Source organism: Hypanus sabinus, chromosome 16 (assembly GCF_030144855.1).
Source record: "Hypanus sabinus isolate sHypSab1 chromosome 16, sHypSab1.hap1, whole genome shotgun sequence".
NCBI classification, from domain to species: Eukaryota; Metazoa; Chordata; class Chondrichthyes; order Myliobatiformes; family Dasyatidae; genus Hypanus; species Hypanus sabinus.
In genome coordinates this window covers 20,490,130-20,510,563 of record NC_082721.1, presented here as the reverse complement: position 1 = coordinate 20,510,563, position 20,434 = coordinate 20,490,130, and positions in this window count along the sequence as shown.

Here is a 20,434-nt window from a genome sequence, read left to right as displayed (position 1 = left end):
TTACCGGTCCCTTCACTTAAAAGCATGTCAATTAAGAGCAATTTCCTCCTAGGGGCAACATAAAACATACTTGGTGAACTCCTTAGGCATTGCTCATGGTTATTTGAAAATTATATTTTTTTTCTTATATCTCTTCATCTAGCTCATGCTTTTTCAGCTTCTGTTGCCCTCTGGCTTACAATCTTTGTCTTCCTATCATTGTCGCTTTGTGTCTCAGACATACATTTCAACAAGGGCACCACACAAACTGTAGGAGGGACTTCGCAGGTTAGACAGAATCTATGAAAGGAAATAAACTGTGGGCATTTCAGGCCGAGACCCTTCATCAGCACTGGGGTAGCAGATAGGAGAGGACAGTGGACCATGGAATAGAAGGAAGCGGGTAGGGGACAGAGAAGATACCCTCCCCCACACTCATCACCACTTCCTTCCCTTTACTCCATGGTCCACCGTACTCTCCTATCAGATTCCTTCTTCCTCAGGAAGAAGGAAGCTCTGTACTTCTTCCACCTATCACATCCCTGCTTCCCCCTTCCCCCGTCCCACTCATCTCTCACTTCTGACTGAGGATCAACATTTATTACAGGGGTGGTATCACTGCAATTTTGTCAGGACTTTCCCTGCCACCTACTAGACTAAGAGACTAATGATTAAGCAGCAGGTACGATGCAGGGTTTTGACCTGAAACATCAAACATTTCTTTCCTTTCCAGTACTTTTCTCCCCACTATTTCCTCTTATCTTTTCTCACTCCTCTCCTCCTAATGACAAATCCAGACACATTTTCATTTTCTTCACATGATTTTCTGCCACCACTTGTCTCCATTAGTATCTCTTCATCTCCAGCTCATCACTGGCATTCTTCTTCTTCACTTCACCTCTCCACCATCTCTGCATCTCAAAATACACAGGATTCGATTTCTAATTTTTATTTTCAATTCTACTGAAAGTTCATTGGTCTGAAATTTAAAAAAACATATATTCTGGGAGTGCGGGCCAGACGCTGGAAGTTGGAAGTGTGCAAGTTTGAGAGTCCGGGGTCAAGAAATGGAGGTTAGAGGTGACCCATCCTGAGTTTGGAGGCCTTTCTATGTGAGGGGAGAGGAAGTTTGGAACGGGGCTAATTTTGCTGGTGTTGTGTTTTGTTTTGTTGTTGTTGTTGTTGCAGCTGCTTGTGTTGATCTGAGTAGTGTTGTGATGCTGTTTTGCTGCATATGATAGGCACATTATGTTGGTGCCTGAATGTGTGGTGACACTTGCAGGCTGCCCGCAGCACATCCTTGTTGTTGCACAAGTGACACATTTCACTGTATGTTTTGATGTGCATGTGATAAATAAATTTGAATTGAATCCGAAAATTAACTCTAACCTCTGGTGGCAGTGTGTGCAGTAATGTAAGATATAGAGATGGTTTGGGGGATAAAATCAGGCTAAATGAACGGGCGAGGATTTAGTAGATGGAATATAATGTGGAAAATATGATATCATCCACTTTGTTAAAGTAGAAATATTTTTGACATGGTGAATGATTGAAAGATACTGGTGTTCACAAAGACCTGTGTGTCATTGTACATGAATCACTGAAAGTTAATAAGCAGATTTAGCAAGCAATTAGGAAGACTAGCGCTATAATAGCCTTTATTGCTAGAGGATTTGAGTACAAGGGTAGAGACATCTTGTATCAATTATATAGAGCTCTGGTGAGACTGCATTTGGAACATTGTGTACAAGTCTGGTTACCCTACTTAAAAAATGATACATTTGCAATAGAAGAATGCAGTGAAGGTTTACCAGATTAAGTACAGGGATGGTGGATTTGTCAGGCAAGCCGAGATTAAGCAGATATGGTCAACATTCTCTTGAATTTAGAAGAATGATCTCACTGAAAATGACAACATTTGTACTGGGTTTGAATGTTGGTTGCATGGATTGCAAGTTTGATGTTTCTCCTTGGGTGGCAGGTAGAATCAAGGTCACACTTTCAAAATAAGGGGTTGGCTATTGAGAGTTGAGTAGAGATTTTATCATCCAGAGAGTGATGACTCTTTGAAATCTCAAACTATGATGGCAAAGTTCATTGAACTTTTCACTGAGTATATTGATGGTCTTATGTTTATGTTATTTTATTTTATTTCGAGATATAGCACAAGTTTGGAATGATCTCTCTGGATGGCATCGTAACAAAGCTTTTTACGGTACCTCAGTGCATGTGGCAATAATAAACCAGATGTCAATTACCAATGACCACAAACGAGAATGATAGACTTTTGGACGTTAAGAGAATTGAGGAATATGAGGTCAGTGCAAGAGTGTGGCTCTGAGGTAAATGATCAGACATGATCTCACTGAATGACAGTAGAGGCATGAAGAGCTGTGTGGTTCTACTTATAACATTCTTCCTCCACAGATACTGCCAGACATTTAGAATTGGTTTATTATCGTCACATGTACCAAGGTGCCGTGAAAAGCTTGACTTGCATACTGTTCATATACGGTAGATCAAATCATTACACTGTAGCGGTGTGCTACATGCAGCGCTGAAATAATGACACATAGTCGGTGAGCTGCAGTTGCAAAGAGGTTTATTCAAACTTCGCAGCCTCGCTTTCAAGCCTTCCTGTTCCCGCCCTCCCCAGGCGGGAATGCTGTAGGGGGCGCGTATTCACAGTCCCGTCCCGCACACGGGCTTTTCCCCTTGCTGGTGAAGCAGGCTTGGCGCCCTCTTTGGGACCGGCCTCAATGCCGGCGCGCGGCACTTTGTGAGCCGGTTTGACTGCGCTGGGAAGTGAGTCGCCACAGAACCCCCCCCACCCCGCAGAACCAGCGATACACCCCCCAACCGGCGGGTGGAGTGGAACTGCTGCGGCAGGGCTTTGGTGTGCCGCTGCACCTTGGGTGTTTGGCAGTGCATGCATGTTTTGGCCCATTCACTGACCTGCTTGCGGAGTCCGTGCTGAACGAACCTGTTGGCTACCATTCGGACGGTTGACCTGATGGTGGGGTGCGCTAAGTTGTTAATGGAGTTGAAAACGTGCCACCGCCAGGCTGTTGGGACGACGGGGCGGGGTTGGCCTGTGGTGAAGTCACAGAGTAGGGTCCTCTCACCTGGGCCTACGGGGAGGTCCTGGAGCTGCAAACCAAAGACTGCGGTTCTGTAACTAGGGGTCTCCTCGTCTGCCTGCTGCACCTCCGCCAGCACTTCATAGTCTACCCCCGGGACAGGGCTTGATTGTTAGGGTGGGAGAGGGCGTCTGCCACGACATTGTCCTATCCCAACACATGCCAGACATCCGTCGTGTATTCGGAGATGTAGGACAGATGTCGCTGCTGGCAGGACGACCAGGGGTCGGATGCTTTCGTGAACGCAAAGGTAAGAGGTTTGTGGTCCGTGAATGCGGTGAAGGGCCTACCTTCTAAGAAGTACCTGAAATGCTGGATTGCCAGGTATAGCGCCAACAGTTCCTGGTCGAAAGCACTATATTTGAGCTCGGGTGGTCGTAGGTCTTTGCTGAAAAATGCCAGGGGTTGCCAGCGACCCTCGATGAGTTGTTCCAGCACTCCACCGACTGCCATGTTAGATGCGTCCACCGTGAGGGCGGTAGGGACGTCTGTTCTGGGGTGCACTAGCATCGCGGCGTTTGCCAAGGTTTCTTTGGTTTTAATGAAAGCTGCGGCGGACTCCTCGTCCCAGGTAATGTACTTGCCCTTACCCGACATCAGGGCGAACGAGGGCATATGATTCGGGCAGCTGAAGGAAGGAAGCGATGATAGAAGTTCACCATACCCATGAATTCCTGAAGGCCTTTGATTGTGTTGGGTCAGGGGAAATGATGGACCACGTCTACCTTGGCGGGCAGAGTGGTTGCCCCATCTTTAGTAACCCTGTGGCCCAGGAAGTCGATGCTGTCGAGCCTAAACTGACATTTGGCCGGATTGATTGTCAGGCCATATTCACTCAGTCGGGCGTAGAGTTGACGGAGGTGGGACAGATGCTCCTGACGACTGCTGCTTGCTATGAGGATGTCGTCCAAATAGATGAAAGCAAAGTCCAGGTCGCGTCCCACCACGTCCATTAACCGCTGAAATGTCTGCGTGGCATTCTTTAGGCTGAACAGCATGCAGAGGAACTCGAAAAGGCCGAATGGGGTGATGAGTGCCGTTTTGGGGACGTCGTCCGGATGCATCGGGATTTGATGGTATCTCCGGACGAGGTCTACCTTGGAGAAGATCCGTGTGCCGTACAGGTTTGCTGCAAAGTCCTGAATATGCGGCACATGGTAGCGGTCCGGTTTTGTAGCCTCGTTCAGCCTGTGGTAGTCGCCGCACGGTCTCCAGCCCCCTGTTGCTTTGGGCACCATGTGCAGGGGGGAGGCCCATGGGCTGTCGGACCGCCGTATGATCCCCAATTCCTCCATCCTCTGGAACTCCTCCTTCGCTAGTCAAAGCTTGTCCGGGGGAAGCCTTCGAGCACGGGCGTGGAGGGGTGGTCCTTGTGTCCGGATGTTGTGCTGTACGCCATGTCTGGGCATGGCTGCCGTGAACTGCAGCACCAGAACTGATGGGAAATCCACCATTACTCTAGTGAAGTCGTTGTTGGACAGCTTGATGGAGTCTAGGTGTGGGGCTGGCAACTGGGCTTCACCCAGGGAGAACGTTTGAAAGGTCTCGGCGTGGACCAGTCTCTTCCTTGGCGTAGGCTGTGAGCTCGCAAAAAATTCGCTCCCAGAAGCGGTTGGGCTACGGTGGCCAGTGTGAAGTCCCACCTGAACCGGCTGGAGCCAAACTGTAGCTGCACCATACGGGTGCCATTGGTCCTTACTGTGCTGCTGTTCGCGGCCCTCAGGGTGGGACCCGGTACCCTGTTGCAGGTGTCATAACTCGTCGGAGGTAAGACGCTGATCTCAGCATCAGCGTCGACCAAAAAGCGGCATGCTGACTGCTGTAGATCCCGATGGCCGGCTGCTGTAGCGGTGGCTGGCCCTGGCGTTTTCCCCGGAACTTTTTGGTCTCCTCATCCCTGCCTCTGGGGTTAGTGGGCTCTGCGGCTGGGCCTGATCTGGTCTGCTGCTGTGAGCATGGCCTGGTGATCTGTGCGATGGATGCCCCACTCTCCTTCTTGGCTTTCCACAGCACGTCTGCCCGGGGTGCCACCTTCCGGGGATCGCTGAAATCCGCATTGGACAGCAACAGGCGAATGTCCTCAGGCAGCTGCTCCAGGAACGTCTGCTCAAGCATGAGGCAGGGCTTGTGACCTCCAGCCAGGGACAGCATCTCGTTCATCAAAGCCGACGGTGGGCTGTCCCCCAAACCATCCAGGTGCAGTAAGCGGGCAGCTCGCTCACGCCATGAGGGTCCGAAAGTCCTTATGAGCAAGGCTTTGAATTCTGTGTATTTACCGACCTCCGGGGGTGACTGTACAAACTCCTCAACCTGGGTGGCTGTCTCCTGGTCGAGGGAGCTCACCACGTAGTAGTAACTTGTGGCATCTGAGGTCATCTGCTGAATGTGGAATTGGGCCTCTGCTTGCTGGAACCATCGGTGAGGTCGCAGCGTTCAGAAGCTTGGCAGTTTTAATGAAACTACATGAACAGATGCAGCATCGTTCATCTCTGGTCCAAATATCATTTGGGCCGTCGGGGTCACCAATTGTAGCGGTGTGCTACACACAACGCTGAAATAACAACATGTAGTCGGTGAACTGCAGTTGCAAAGAGGTTTATTCAAACTTTGCGGCCTCCCTTTAAAGCCTTCCTGTTCCCGCCCTCCCTGGGCGGGAATGCCGTGGGGGCACGTATTCACAGTCCCGTCCCGCGCGAGGGCTTTTCCCCTTGCTGGTGAAGCAGGCTTGGCGCCCACTTTGGGACCGGCCTCAATGCCGGCGCGCGCCGCTTTGTGAGCCGGTTCGAGTGTGCTGGGAAGTGGGTCGCCACAACACAATGCTTTGAGCTTGTAAAGCAGTAACAGTGCAGAATAAAGTGTAACAGAAAGTTAGGCAGTAAGATGCAAGATGATAATGAGGTAGGTTGTGAGGTCAAGAATCTACCTGTACTACAGAGCCATTCAATAGTCTAATAACACCAAGATAGAAACTGTCCGAGAGACTTGTGGCCTTATCTTCAGGCTTTTGCATCTTCTGCCTGATGGGAGAGGAGAGAAAAGAGTATGTCCAGGGTGGATAGAGTCTTTGATTATGCTGGTTGCTCTTAAAAGTTCACATTCTCCCTGGACATTCTCCCTTCTCCCTTTTCCTAACAGGTCGTAGCCTTACGAGTATTTTCAACATTTTATTTCCTTTAGTTTTAAATTTCTAGCACCCTTAGAGTTTTGCTGTTTGGCAAATGTTGTAAGCATCTTTCTGTAAACCTTGCTGTGCTTCAATATTAATGAAACCATTAATTAGACAAGTTTATAGTCTTGCTTGATCTCATTCTGATTACTCTAAGGAGTTAGGAGTTAAATGTACTACTGTATGTACTTGTCACTCTTTGAGTATCACATGGTCACATCTGCAAATTTTGACATCTAGGAAATAATGCCAGTCTGACCTATAGTGGCTTAAGAATATACAGAGCGCTGTCAGTTTCTAATTAACTTCAGAAAACCAACAAAAGGATCTGCTATTTGACTTCAGTGAGTCACATAAGGAAAGAAGGCCAGTCTAACCTCTAACTGAGTTGATCGCTTATTGCGAGCAATCAGCATGTAATTGACTTCAGAGAAATTACACATTGTAGCCTGAATGACAGGCACATGAAATTCAGCAGGCAAATATCATGTTGAATGTTACATGGTATAGTGTTTCTCTCTTTTAAACCCAATTTACCACAAACTCTGACATGGGGCATTAGCATCTGCATCTGTGGATGCATTCAGTGCACATGAACGAAGGGGTTTTGGTTTCTTTCTCTTCCAGATAAATTAAACATCATGATGTGTGACAGAAATAGAAGAACTCTAAATGTAAGACCTTGGACCAGATACTCTGTTTATGTAAGAATGTAAGACTTCTTCGTTTATTGACTTGGAGGTCTTTTCGTGAAATTATATAAAAGTGATCACGCTTTTATAGCCTATCATGTCTCAACTACCAAAACTACTTTCCCATTTGATTTGTAGCCCTGCAGGTCACACTTCTTCAAGTAGATATCCAAGTGCTTGTAAACCGGTGAACATTTCTGCCCCTATCACGATACTGGGATATGATTTTAGGAGCCACTGAAGCTCAGGATGAAATAAGGTTTTCAGCATTTTCACACAAACCATTATAGCAATTAGATTAAATATATACTCACTATTGGCACTGGAATGTGTGGTAACACTTGTGAGCTGGCTTCAGCACACACTCTGGTGTGTTGGTTATTAACGAAAGCAACATATTTCACTCTATGTTTTGATGTGCATATGACAAATAAACTAGAATCATAAATCCTATTTTTGACATATTACAAATAGGCCTCTATATAGACTATAATTTCATACACCTCAATTAATTCCCTTGATTTTCAGTCACCAACTTAAGGCCATTTCTTGTAGCGTAACAGGTTGGGCTGTGAGGGAGCTACCCTTTTCCGCTACACCAGGAATTAATTCAAGAGTCATCTGAGCTTCTTCAGTTTTGAAGGACATGGCAAGATTAAACAGGATTTGAGATCTATCACAATCCTGAGGAAATGTGCAAATCAGATCTTCCTCTAGCTCTCTGTGCAATAACCTGGCTCAAGCAGCAGAGCACATCTTCACATTCTAAGCCGGAGCACAAATTCAGTGGAGTTGTTTTTAAGGTAAACTCCTTCTCCAAAAAGAGGCTTCAAAATCTTCAAAATCTACCTATCAATATTCTACTTAGTCATTAGAATAAGCCAATTTAGCCATTAACTTCAACCGCCAACCTTGTCATCATATTTCCCTGATGACCAACACATTGGATATTTTACCTGATTGCTTCAACAACACTTCCAGGAAGACACTGGTACTACTAAATGAGACTTCTGATTTCTTTTGAAGTAACTTAATGTCACACAACGCTTAAACCATTACTATGGTTAACATTAGTCTGTCACCTTCTTAATTCTTGCATAACCTTCAAGATTTAATTTGCAGTTGTACATAATTGACAATATATCAGTTGCAAAGTCTGTGCCACTTCCTTGGAATAAACTCCCTGTCCTCTAGTTGTTGCCCACTGATACTTTAAAGATATCCACAAAGCCATGCATGGCATAATGCAGAATGTGGCTTTTCTTTACTATCATGGTTGATCCTGTGGCTCCACTTTCCTGTTCTTGTTCCTCAGTCAAACCAAGTGGGATATATACAGTAATACACACACAAAATGCTGGAGGAACTCAGCAGGCCAAGGAGCATCTATAGAAAAGAGTGAACAGTCAATGTTTCGGGCCGAGATTCTTCATCAGGACTGGGAAAAAGGGATGTGAAGTCAGAGTCAGAAGGTGGGGGAGGAGAGAAAGAAGTACAAGGCTGTAGGTGATGTGTGAAATTCAAGAAGGGAAGGGGTGAGATAAAGAGTTGGGAAGTTGATGGGTGGAAAGATAAAGGGTGGAAGAAGAGGGAATCTGATAGGAGAGGGTAGAAGGTCATGGAAGAAAGGGATGGGGGAGGAGCACCAGAGGGAGATGATGGGCAGGTAAGGAGATAACATGAGAGAGGGGAATTGGAATGGGAAATGGTGATGGTGGGGCAACTTACTATAAGTTTGATAAATCAGTGTTCATGCCATCAAGTTGGAGCCTACCCAGACACGGAATATAAGATCTTTGTCCTCCAACTTGAGTGTGGTCTTATTGCATCAGTACAGGAATTGTATTGAGGGAGGAGGTGTAGGGGAAGGTGTGGCACTTGTTCCACTTGCAAGGGTAAGTACCAGGAGGGAAATCAGTGGGGAGGGACAAATGGACAAGCGAGTTGTATAGAAAGCAATCCCTGCAGAAAGTGGAAATTGGGGGGAAGCAAATTATGTGCTTGGTGGTGAGATTCCCATTGGAGATAGTGGAAGTTACAGAGAATTATGTGCTGGACCTGGAGGCTGATGGGGTAGTAGGTGAGGTCAAGGGGAACCCTATCTCTGGTGGTGTAGCGGGTGGATGTGGTGAGGGCAGACGTGCGTGAAATGGAAGAGATGCAGTTGAGGGCAGTGTTGATGGTGGAGGAAGGAAAGCCCCTTTCTTCGAAGAAGGAAGACATCTCATTAATTCTGCAATGAAAAACCTCATCTTGACAGGAGATTGCAGTGGAAACAGAGGAATTGAGAGAAGGGGATGACATTTTTACAAGTGACAGGGTTGGAAGATGTTTAGTCCAGGTAGCTGTGAGAATCAATGGATTTATAAAAGATATCAGTGGATAAACTGTCTCCAGAGATAGACACAGGGAGATCGAAAAGGGGAAGGGAGGTGTTGGAAATGGATCAGGTTAAAGGACAGGGTGGAAGTTGGAGGTAATGCTGATGAAGTCAACAAGCTTGGCCTGGGTGCAGGAAGCAGCATCAATGCTGTCATTGATGTAGCGTAGGAAAAGTTGAGGAATGATGTTGGAGTAGGCTTGGAACATAGACTGTTCCACATAGCTGACAAAAGGGTAGGCAAAGCGGGGACCTGTGTGAGTGTCCACGGCTACAACTTTTGTTTGAACAAAGTGTGAGGTGCCAAAGGAGAAATTTTTGAGACTGATGACCAGTTCTGCCAGACAGAGGAGAGTGGTGGTAGAGGGGAACTGCTTGAGTCTGGTGTCCAGAAAGAAGTGGAGGGCTTTGAGGCCTTCCTAATGGTGGATGGATGTGTATAGGGACAGTTCACTCATAGTGAAAATGAGATGACCAGGGGCAGGCAATTTGAAATCATTAAAAAGATCAAGAGCATCTGAAGTGTCATGAATGTAGGTAGGAAAGGAATGAATCGAGGGGATAAAACAGAGACAAGGTGTGCATATAGAGGGGTGCTGTAGTCATTTAACGGACTGACCTCTACCTTGCTGAGGCCAGGTGTCAACTCTCAGCCACCTCCTCTTACTTACCCCTTGAACCAGACCTCTCTAAGAAGAGCTAGGCCATTTTCACCTGTACCATCACTGACCTTATTCAGCCTGGGGGTCTCCTATTCACACCCACCACCCTCATAGTTCCCTTACCTTGCACCTCCCATTCTGACCTCCCTCCCAAGATACACAAACCTGCCTGTTCAGGTAGACCCATTGTTTCTGCTGGTTCCTGCCTCACCAAATGTGTATCTGCATACCCTGACCCTGTTTTATCCCCCTTTGTTCAGTCACTTCTGTCTCAGTCCTCAAGAAGGGTCTCAGCCAGAAACATTGACTGTTTACTCTTTTTCACAGATGCTACCTAGCCTATTGAATTCCTCCAGAATTTGTGTGTATTACTTTGATTCTGATTTTCTCTTGTTTGAGGATATATATGGTGATTGGTCAGTTCCTGGGGTGTGTTGTGGAAAAGGGCCAGGGAGCTCAAATACATTGCTGAAAATGGCATTTCAGGAAGACAGGATCACGAAGAAGGCTTTTAGCACAATGACATTCATCACTCACCACAATGAGTGAAGGAGTTGGGATGTTATGTTGGGGTTGGACAAGATATGATGAGACTGCACTTGAAGTATTGTGTACAGTTTCGGTGGCCCTGTCACAGGAAGGACAGCGATAAACTGGAAGGAATGCAGAGATTTAGAAGGATGCAGCCAGGTCTTAAGGCTCTGAGTTATAGTAGAGGTTGGGCAGGCTAGGACTTTATTCCTTAGAACATAGGAGATTGAGAGGTAACCTTATTAGAGATGTATAATACCATGACAGGTGGGAATAGTCCTTTTCCAAGGGGAAGGGAAATTTTAAAAAAATTAGAGGACACTGGTGGCCAAACATTTTAATTCCAATTCTCATTCCCATTCTGACATGTCAATTGGTGATCTCCTCTTGTGTCAAGATGATGCCACCCTCAGAATGGAGGAGCAATGTCTTATATTCCATCTGAGTATCATCAACCTGATGGTATGAATAATGATTTCTCCTTCCTACGTCCCTTCCTCCTTCCCTTTCTCCTATCAGATTCTTTCTACCCCAGCCCTTGACCTTTCCCATCCACCTGGCTTCACCTTTCACCTTCCAGCTATCCTCTTTCCCCTGCCCCACCTTCTAATTTCATGCATCTTTGCCCCCCCCCCCCACATCCTTCCCTCCCAGTCCTGAAGTAGTGTCTTGGCCTGAAACAGTGACTGTTTACTCTTTTCCGTAGATGCTGCCCGACCCGCTGCGTTCCTCCAGCACTTTTTGTGTGTTGCTAGAGGGCGTAAGTTTAAGGTGAAAGCTAAACTATTTTAAAGGGACCTAAGGGACAACTTCTTCATGCAGAGGGTGGCCTGTTAATGGAATGAACTGCTGGAGAAAGTTGAGGCTTATACATTGACAACATTCAAAAGACATTTGGATAAGCACATGGATAGAAAGGGTTTATAGGAATATGGGCCACACGGGGCAAAATAAACTAGCTTGCTGGGCACCAAGATCAGCGTGGACAAGTCGGGCCAAGGGGGCCTTTTCTGTGCTGTATTACTTTTTGACTCTAAATTCCTTAGAGCCTGAATATCTGTCAATCTCATTCTTGAATATATTTGACCTCCTACATCTGTTGTAGAGAATTCCAATGATTTACTACAACACTTGGGGCAATGAAATCCCTCCTTATACTAAAATAACCAAATCATAGCCTGAGACTGGTATTTGAGCATCTCTCCTCACTCAGGGAGAGATCCCTCAAAAGGGGATCTCATTGAAACCAATCAAGTACAGAAAGGCTGAGGTAGAGTGGATGTGGAGAGGATGTTTTCTACAGTCAGGGAGTCTAGGACCAGAGGGCACAGCCTCGGAATAGATTGAGATCCCTTTAGAGCAGAGATGAGGAGGAATATATTTATCTAGAGGGTGGAAAATCTGCAGAATTCATTGCTGCAGATGGTTCTGGAGGGCAAGCCATTGGGTACGTTTTAAGCAGATGTTGATTGGTTCTTGATTAGAAAGGGCATCAAAAGTTAAGAGAAGGTAGAAGAATGGGGTTGAATGGGATAATAAATCAGGATTAAAGAAATGGCAGAACAGACTTGATGGGCCAAGTAGCACAATTCTGCCTCTGTCCTATAGTCCTCACATCAAATTCCCAGCCAGCAATAATTCATCTCAGAAAATTCCATGCACTCAGGTTACATGCCAAGGTGTTATCATACTACAATTAGTTGCCACTTCATTAGATACACCTTTCACACCTGTTCATCAATGCAAATATCTAACCAGATGCTCATGCAGTAGCAACTCAATCACAAACGCATGCAGACATTGTCAAGAGGTTCCGTTGTTGTCTGGGGAAGAAATGTGACCTCAGTGACTTTGATCAAGGAAGTTTTGCTGGTGCCAGGTGAGGTGGTTTCAGTGTTTCATAAACTTCTGATCTCCTGGGATTTTCACACACAATGGTCTCTGACATTTAAAGGGAATGGTGCAAAAAGTGGGGACGAGAAAACACCCAGTGAGTGTCGGTTCGGTGGGTGAAAATGCCTTGTTAATGAGAGAGGCCAGAGGAGAATGGTTCAAGCTGACAGGAAGGTGGCAATAACTTGTATAACCATGCGTTACAACAATGCTGTGCGGAAGAGTATCTCTGAATGCACAACACCTGAAACTTGAACTGGGTGGGCCACAGCAGCAGACACACAGAAGTACACTCAGTGGGCACTTTATTACATGCCCTGTACCTAGTAAAGTGACCATTGAGTATATCTGTATTGCTTGGACCAAATCTCTTCTCTGATTTTGCACATAATCATTCCCATGGTAATAAACTGTTGGTGTTGGTCCAACAACTGCGGGCATTCTGTGAGCTTAATCAGCCCTATCTCCATTTGCAATATACTCAAAGGTCTCTGCGTATCACATTCCTCATTTCTGATTTTAAAGAAACGGAAAATCAATGCACAACATGGAAAAAAAGGTAATGGGAATGGATTATGCACGAGGCATTTCGCAGGCGTTTCACCCTGGGCTGAATTTCCTTGCAAATTGATGTGAACTGAAGAGAAGAGTATGTGGAATAGTTTAACATTACATTGGAGTGTATGAGACCTCTTCAGATTACAATATTGCTCAGAAGACTGGTCTTACCAGGAAATTCAACATGAGCAGAAGGGGTTGCTAAGTTCATGTATTTTACATTACATACCAGACTGGGTTTCCTATTAAAATTACACGGGGCAGTGCATGGGTCATTTTGATCTAAATTTAAAGTTATTCCATTCAAGACCAGTGCTCCCTTCTGATCACTAGCAAGCACCAGGGATTTGCTCGTTAAATATTATGAAGCCTCTGCGCTGTTGAAAAAGGCTCCGCAGCGAAAGACGTGCGCGGCGCGAAGGAGCTGCGTTAAGCAGCTACCCACATTTCTGCGCCAGACTAGCATCTTTCCGTCGAAATCAATGACAGTGCAAAGAGGTTAGTTCATTACACATTCTAACGTATAACATGGCTTACAGGCTTTGCTGCTTAAAGCACTCTGACTGAGAAATTCCCTTCAGTGCATCACTTGGGCTGCTGCACAGAGAGCAGCTTTCCCGCTGAAATTAATGGTGGGAGCAATAGGTCGTCCAATTTGTACTTAGTCTTGCCTCGGATGAAAGCGTAACATTTATCTCTGTGTTGATTTCTGTTTGAAAGACAGTATGACAGGAATGGGGGCGTGGATACTTTACAGCCTGTGCTTTCTTGTTACATTTTACATAGTTTGACTTGACTTCAAAGCCCCGTGAGAGCAAACTAATTTATAACCATTTTTCCCCCTGCTCTTTATCGGCTGAAAGAAGGGCTGGCATTTACATAAGCACCTTTCATGACCACAGGACTTCCCAAGGCCCTTGACAGCCAATGAAATAATACCTAGAATGTTGTCTTGGTTGCAGAAATGGAAGCGCGCAGTCAATCAGGCTCGAGCAGCAAAATGGCATGCAGAGTTCATGATGCATAAGTGCACGGCAATGCCTGTTTCCAGTAAGGGAGTCTAACCGTTTCCCACTGAAGCTCAAAGGCACTAATAACTGTACAAGTCAGATCACTAGAGGGTCTTTCAGTCTTGAACCTCCAGTTCGCAATTGTCCAATTCCTGGATGCTGGAAACCTATAGCCCAGTTTAGGTGGGCATGTCCAGGTCCAAGATTGTCGATCCAGATTAGTATACTGTATTCACCTTGAACCTGGGGTGAAATCTGGAAAGTTCTGTAGAATGAGAATCACTACAAATCTCCCAGTAACTAAATCTGGAGAGTATAATGCACAAAGTTCTGGAGAAATACGAGTCAAGCAGCATCTATGGAGAGGCATAAGCAGCCGACTTCAATCCTGATGAATGATCTCAGCCTGAAAGGTTGACTGTTTACTCTTCTCCTCAGATGCTGCCAGACCTTGCTGAGATCCTTCAGCATTTTGTATGTGTTACTCATGATTTCCAGCAGCTGCAGAATATCTTAAATCTGGAGAGTCGCTGCTAACCAGAGTGTCAACTGGACCAAGCCTGAGGCTGGGTATCCCTTTGTTAAGTGACATCTGTCATCCCAAAGTCTTTCCACCATCCACATCTACAAGGCAAAGTCAGGCTTGTAATGCATCAGTTTACACATGCCTGGACTAATGCAGTTCCAACAACACTCAAGAAGTTTGACACCGGTCAAGATAAAGCGATCATCTCATTCAGTACACTGAACACTTACGACCATTGACATTCTGCAGTCTTAAGGAAATTATCCTAGTCTTTTAGATACAATGTTTAACTCCACTAACAACTTCCTTTATTCTAGAAGTCTCTCATATGTAGAAATTCCAGAGGATCGCACAAAACTTTTGTCTGTTAGTCTATCAAATTGAAGCTAAAGTGAAGATCTAGATGCTGGAGGAACTCAATGGGCCAGGCAGCATCTATGGAGGGGGATGGACAGTCAACGTTTCAGGTTCTCCAAACGGAGTCCAGATGAAGAGTCTCAACAAGAAACATTGACTGTCCATTTCCTTGCCTGACTTGCTGAGTTCCTACAGCATCTTATTTTGCTCCAGATTCCACTGTTCTGTGTCCAAATTAAACCGAAAGTTAATTGCTCTTACCTTAATTGTCAGGATATATAGGTCACCATTTTGTGTCCGTTCCGGGTGCACAGAACAGTTGTACACACAAAGGAACTGAACATTTGTGCTGGTATCACATGGCATCCAACACGTCATCATCCATCATTCACTCAAGATCCTCGTATCTTGAACTCAGGCAGAAGCAAGTTTGCAAACTACATGCCACGCCCTCTTCTGGGCATTAACTGTTATCTAACTTGCTCAATTGCTATGGAGTTTGCTGCCTACATATTTATCTGGGTAGGCTCTTATTGAGATCCTAACTCCCCTTGCATGGACTGGACCCCTCAGATGGGTGTGAAAGATCCTCTGGCACAATTTTAAAGAAGAGTAAGAAAGTCTGTCTGGTTACTATTTGTGGGAGCTTGCCCAATAAAAATTGGCCACTGGGCCTCCTGCATTCCAACAATGACTAAACTTCAGAAGTATGTCATCTCGGGAAGCCTTGTAGTAGTGAAAGGCAAGGTAGAAATACAAATCCTTTTTCATTCTGAAGAGAGAAGAGGAGGAATTTCTTTAGCCAGGCGGTGGTGAATTTGTGGAATTCATTGCTACGGACATCAGTTTGTGACAATCACTGGGTTTATTCGAAGCAGGGGATAAGTTCTTGGTTAGTAAGGGTGTCAAAGGTTATAGGGAGAAGTTAGGAGAATGAGGTTCTAGTGGAATAATAAATCTGACAGGATCAAATGGCAAAGCAGACTTGATGGGCCGAATCTGCTAATTCTGCTCCTATGACAACACAGTAGCACAGTGATTAGCACAATGCTTTACAGCACAGGTAACCCGAGTTCAATTCCTGTTGCTGCCTGTAAGGAGTTTGTACATTCTCCCCATTTCTAGGTCTCCCTGGGTTCCTCTAGGTCAGGGGTCAGCAACCTTTACCACTGAAAGAGCCACTTGGACCCGTTTCCCACAGAAAAGAAAACACTGGGAGCCGCAAAACCCGTTTGACATTTAAAATGAAATAACACTGCATACAACGTTTTTTTTTGCCTTTATGCTATGTATAAACAAACTATAATGTGTTGCATTTATGAAATTGATGAACTCCTGCAGAGAAAACGAAATTACATTTCTGCATGCAACAAAAACATTTTGAACTCCGAAAAAAAGACGTTGGGTTGAAAGTTACTTTTAAGTAAAATATTCAATGTCTATTTGAGTCCTTCTTGTATTTATGAAAAACGCCGAACTTAAATTTTCCGCCAGCAGCAAACCAAAAATAACGTCAGCCAGCTGTCATCCTGAAAAATGAAAGGACTATTTCACTGAACTATGAAAAAATATGAATATAAGTAAAATAATAGGCAATTAAAATATTTATCATACTTGGTTAATGGGATTTCTGCTCCTGGACCTCAGCGCACAGCGTCTGCACATCATGGCTGTATGATGTCACCTTCATCTTTACACAGGATCGCAAGCTGTCATCTGTGAGGTTTTCAATATCACTCCATTTGTGTTTCTGAGCAAGAACGGCCTTCTGACGGGCAACATCTTCAAGGTCTGCTGTCAAGCGTCTAAACTTGGACACCCATATGTCTTTGTCGGCTATGTCGGCCAGTTCCATCTCAAGATCAGGTTGACTCACACCTGCCAATGCAGTCGTATTCAGTAGGGAAGGATCGATGCTTAAGGGAGTGACCGGGAAGGATAATGTGTTTTTTTCCTCTCTGAACTCACAGAAGCGTTTCCCAAACGATGTTTGCATTGCGATGATTGCAGAATGTAAATACTCCGAAATTATCATGTCGTGACCTTGTTTGAACTCTCTCAAATTGGGGAAGTGAGACAAAGTGCCTTTCTGTAAATCTCTGGCAAGCACTGTCAACTTGCGCTCGAATGCCAAAACATCCTCCAACATGTGCAGGGCTGTACGTCCTTTCCCCTGAAGAGCTGTGTTCAGCGTGTTCAGGTGCGCTGTCATGTCTACCATGAAGTGTAGCTTTTCCAGCCACTCTGGCTGTTCCAGCTCAGGAAAGGTGAGCCCTTTGCTGCCCAGGAAAGTTTTCACTTCTTCCAGACACGCGACAAAGCGTTTCAGCACCTTCCGTCTGGACAGCCAGCGATAAAAACACGTTGTAGCGGTGTCAGTAAACTGCAGTCAAAGATAGCTTTATTCGAACTAAACAGCCTTGCTTTTAAGCCTCCCTCAACCCAGCCCCCATGGACGCAGATGCTGCAAAAGACGCGTACTCACAAACCCCCGTAGGCTATCTCCCTTAGCCGGAATGCCGGCTAATTGTGAGCCGTTTCGGATGTGGCAGGAAATGTACAAGATCACCATAATTACATTTCAAAAGCTAACAAACTAACATAAAATACATTTTAATTAAATACTGACCAATTATTTCCCAAAGCCACAGGGAGCCGCAGCACAGAGGTGAAAGAGCCACAAATGGCTCGGGAGCCGCAGGTTGCCGACCCCCGCTCTAGGTGCTCTGGTTTCTTCCCATGGTCCAAGGACATACCAGTTGGTAGGTTATATGGTCATTATAAATTGTCCCATGATTAGGCTAGGGTTAAATCTGGGGTTTGCTGGGCGGCACAGCTCAGAGAGCAGGAAGGGCCCATTCCACACTGCATCTCAATAAATAAACAATAAATAAATGCCTTATGATCTTCTGAGTGCAAGAGGATGGATAAAAGGCTGATTCAATGTGTGGACGTCGAAGGGCCAGTTTCTGCCAGATGGACAGAATAGCCTGATTTTGCGCTTCACTGCCTGTCCGGTAACACGTAACATAAACAATTTTCATATTGATTAAAAATTAAAGTTGTCCAATGATTGAAAAAAAGATAAAAAAAGGTCAAGGTTAATCACAGTTTTGATTGAAATATTTGACAGGTTTATGCTGTAGGTGGCTCTGTCAACTCAATGCAAACCGCTTCAAAGCAGCTCTTGACGGTAAGTCCAGTTCTAATGTGTATTAGTTTACATTTTGCTAATGGAGGTTCTGTTTCTCAGACTCTGCTATCAATGTATTAGAAGCTGGCAGGGTGGGAATGGGCCCCTGAGATGCAAAGCTCGTGCCAGTGGCCTCCTCCTATTGGCATGCTTTCCCACCACTATCTCACCCAGTGGGCAGGGCTTGCCCTCTGCAAATGAAAGTAGGCCTTAGCTGGAGACAACTATGGCTGACATAGGGATGGAGGCTGGGTGGTTTAGCACATAAACTGTAGCATGGAAGGGCCTGTTCTGTTAAATAAAATCAAACAAAGTACAAAGCTTAACTGGAGTATATAAGGGGCTGTTTTTCATCAAGGATCAACTTTATTTGCCATGTACATTTAAACGTATTAGGAATTTGCTGTGGTGTTGGCGTGACATGCAGCAAAAATAAATAACGGTAAACAATCATAAAGAATAAGTAATTCTATAAAAAAAAGTTAGAGGTTAAAGTAAGGACATGGAATAAAATGTACATAAATATATAAATACCTGCGTGTATTTACAATGTAAACAGGTTTATAAAATGTTGTTTAAAGTGTTTACAGTACAGTAACTGTGGTAATAGAGAAGAATGGGGAAGCTAACTATAGTGGTTGATCAAATTAACTGCCTGGGGGAAGAAACCTTATAGATGAAGAACAACAACACACACAAAGTGCTGCCTGGCCTGCTGTGTTCTACCAGCATTTTGTGTGTGTTGTTGTTTGAATTTCCAGCATCTGCAGATTTCCTCGTGTTTGCGCTTTATAGATGAAGTTTTTGTTTTAATTTCCACTGATGCTCACACTTATTCATTTATGGCACATGGGCATCATTGGCAGTATTTATTCCCCCATCCCAAGTTGCCTGGGAAACGTGGTGAGTCATCCTTATGAACCTCTGCTTCCATCCAATGAAAGTACACCCAAGATTCAGACTCTGTGACAAAGAAGGAACAATGATTTATTTGATGATGGTGTGTGACCTGGAAGGAATCTGAAATTGGTGGTGTTTTCCTGTGTTTGAAACTGTTGTCCTTGGTGACAGAGTGTGGTGAACTATGTGCCTGTCTGGACACGCCCCCTTCTGACTGCTCCTGTGGCTCCTCCCACAGACCCCTGTATAAAGGCGATCGAGTCTGATTCTCTGCCTCATTCTCCAGGATGTAGTATGATGGTCACTCACTGCTGGTTCCTTCTTCAGTCAATAAAAGCCGATATCTCGCCTTATGTCTCAGAGTGAGTTATTGATGGTGCATCACAGAGATCATGGTTCTGGGTCAAGCTATCAGAGTAGCCTGGGCGAGGAACTGAAGCACACTAGGTGATACGCTCTGTAGTTGCAGCCCACCTTGTGGAGAAGGGAGTGAAAGTTTAGGGTGGATGGGGTGCCAGTCAAGAAGGTTGCTTTGTTCTGGATAGTGTCAAGATGTTGCACTAATGAGAAATCCATTGACCCAGGGGCCCCCTGCGAGGAATTACCTGCTGAGGTTTGGGATATTCTGGGACAGCTTCTCTCTGAGGAGTCTTTCAGAGATCTGCAATGCAATGCTTCTTTAAAAAGAAATGCATTTAATTTGCATTGCATAAATCACGTGGATTAGGTGTAATTAATTGATAGTCCTAATAAAAAATAGATATGCAGGCAACTGTTGAATGAGAACAAGGAAAATAGGTTTTCAATCTGCAGCGTGGTTATGAATTGGCGAGAGCTTTTTCTCCCCAGTTACAGTACTTAATGATGCACTTAATAGGGAACAACACACACAGGACAACTGACCTGTGCTGGCCTGTTACCCACATTAACTGAGCCATGTGATGAATCTGGTTGGAGTCTTCAAGCAGTAAGTAAATGGTCCAGACACGACCTGCCAGCAGACAAGGGAGAATGGCATTCTAGAGGTCACACTGAGGTTTTCCTCTTAAGAGTTGTGGACTCCCCATCTGCAGGATGTCAGTACCTGTGAGAAAAGTAATAAGTATTGTGTGATTATTCATGCAGCGTTTATTCATTTCAAACAGCGTTACCTTTTCACAATTGTTCTTTTGAACAACTATTGTAGTCCTCAATGACTTTGCTCTAGGTGGTCATTTGCTAATGACTTCCCAAGTCCTCGAGACCCAAGCTCTGTGTAAGTGTGATGTGCAGCGAACAATGTAGTCATTATTTAGCAATTACTCATGCACTCACTTCAATCATTTCCAAAGTAATGGACTATAAATTTTATAGCTGAATAACCATTATTAATTGAGTTCCCTTTGCTTGCTGTTTTCTGCCACTTTCTGAAATAATTTCAGCAGAGCCCTGTGACCTTACATCACTT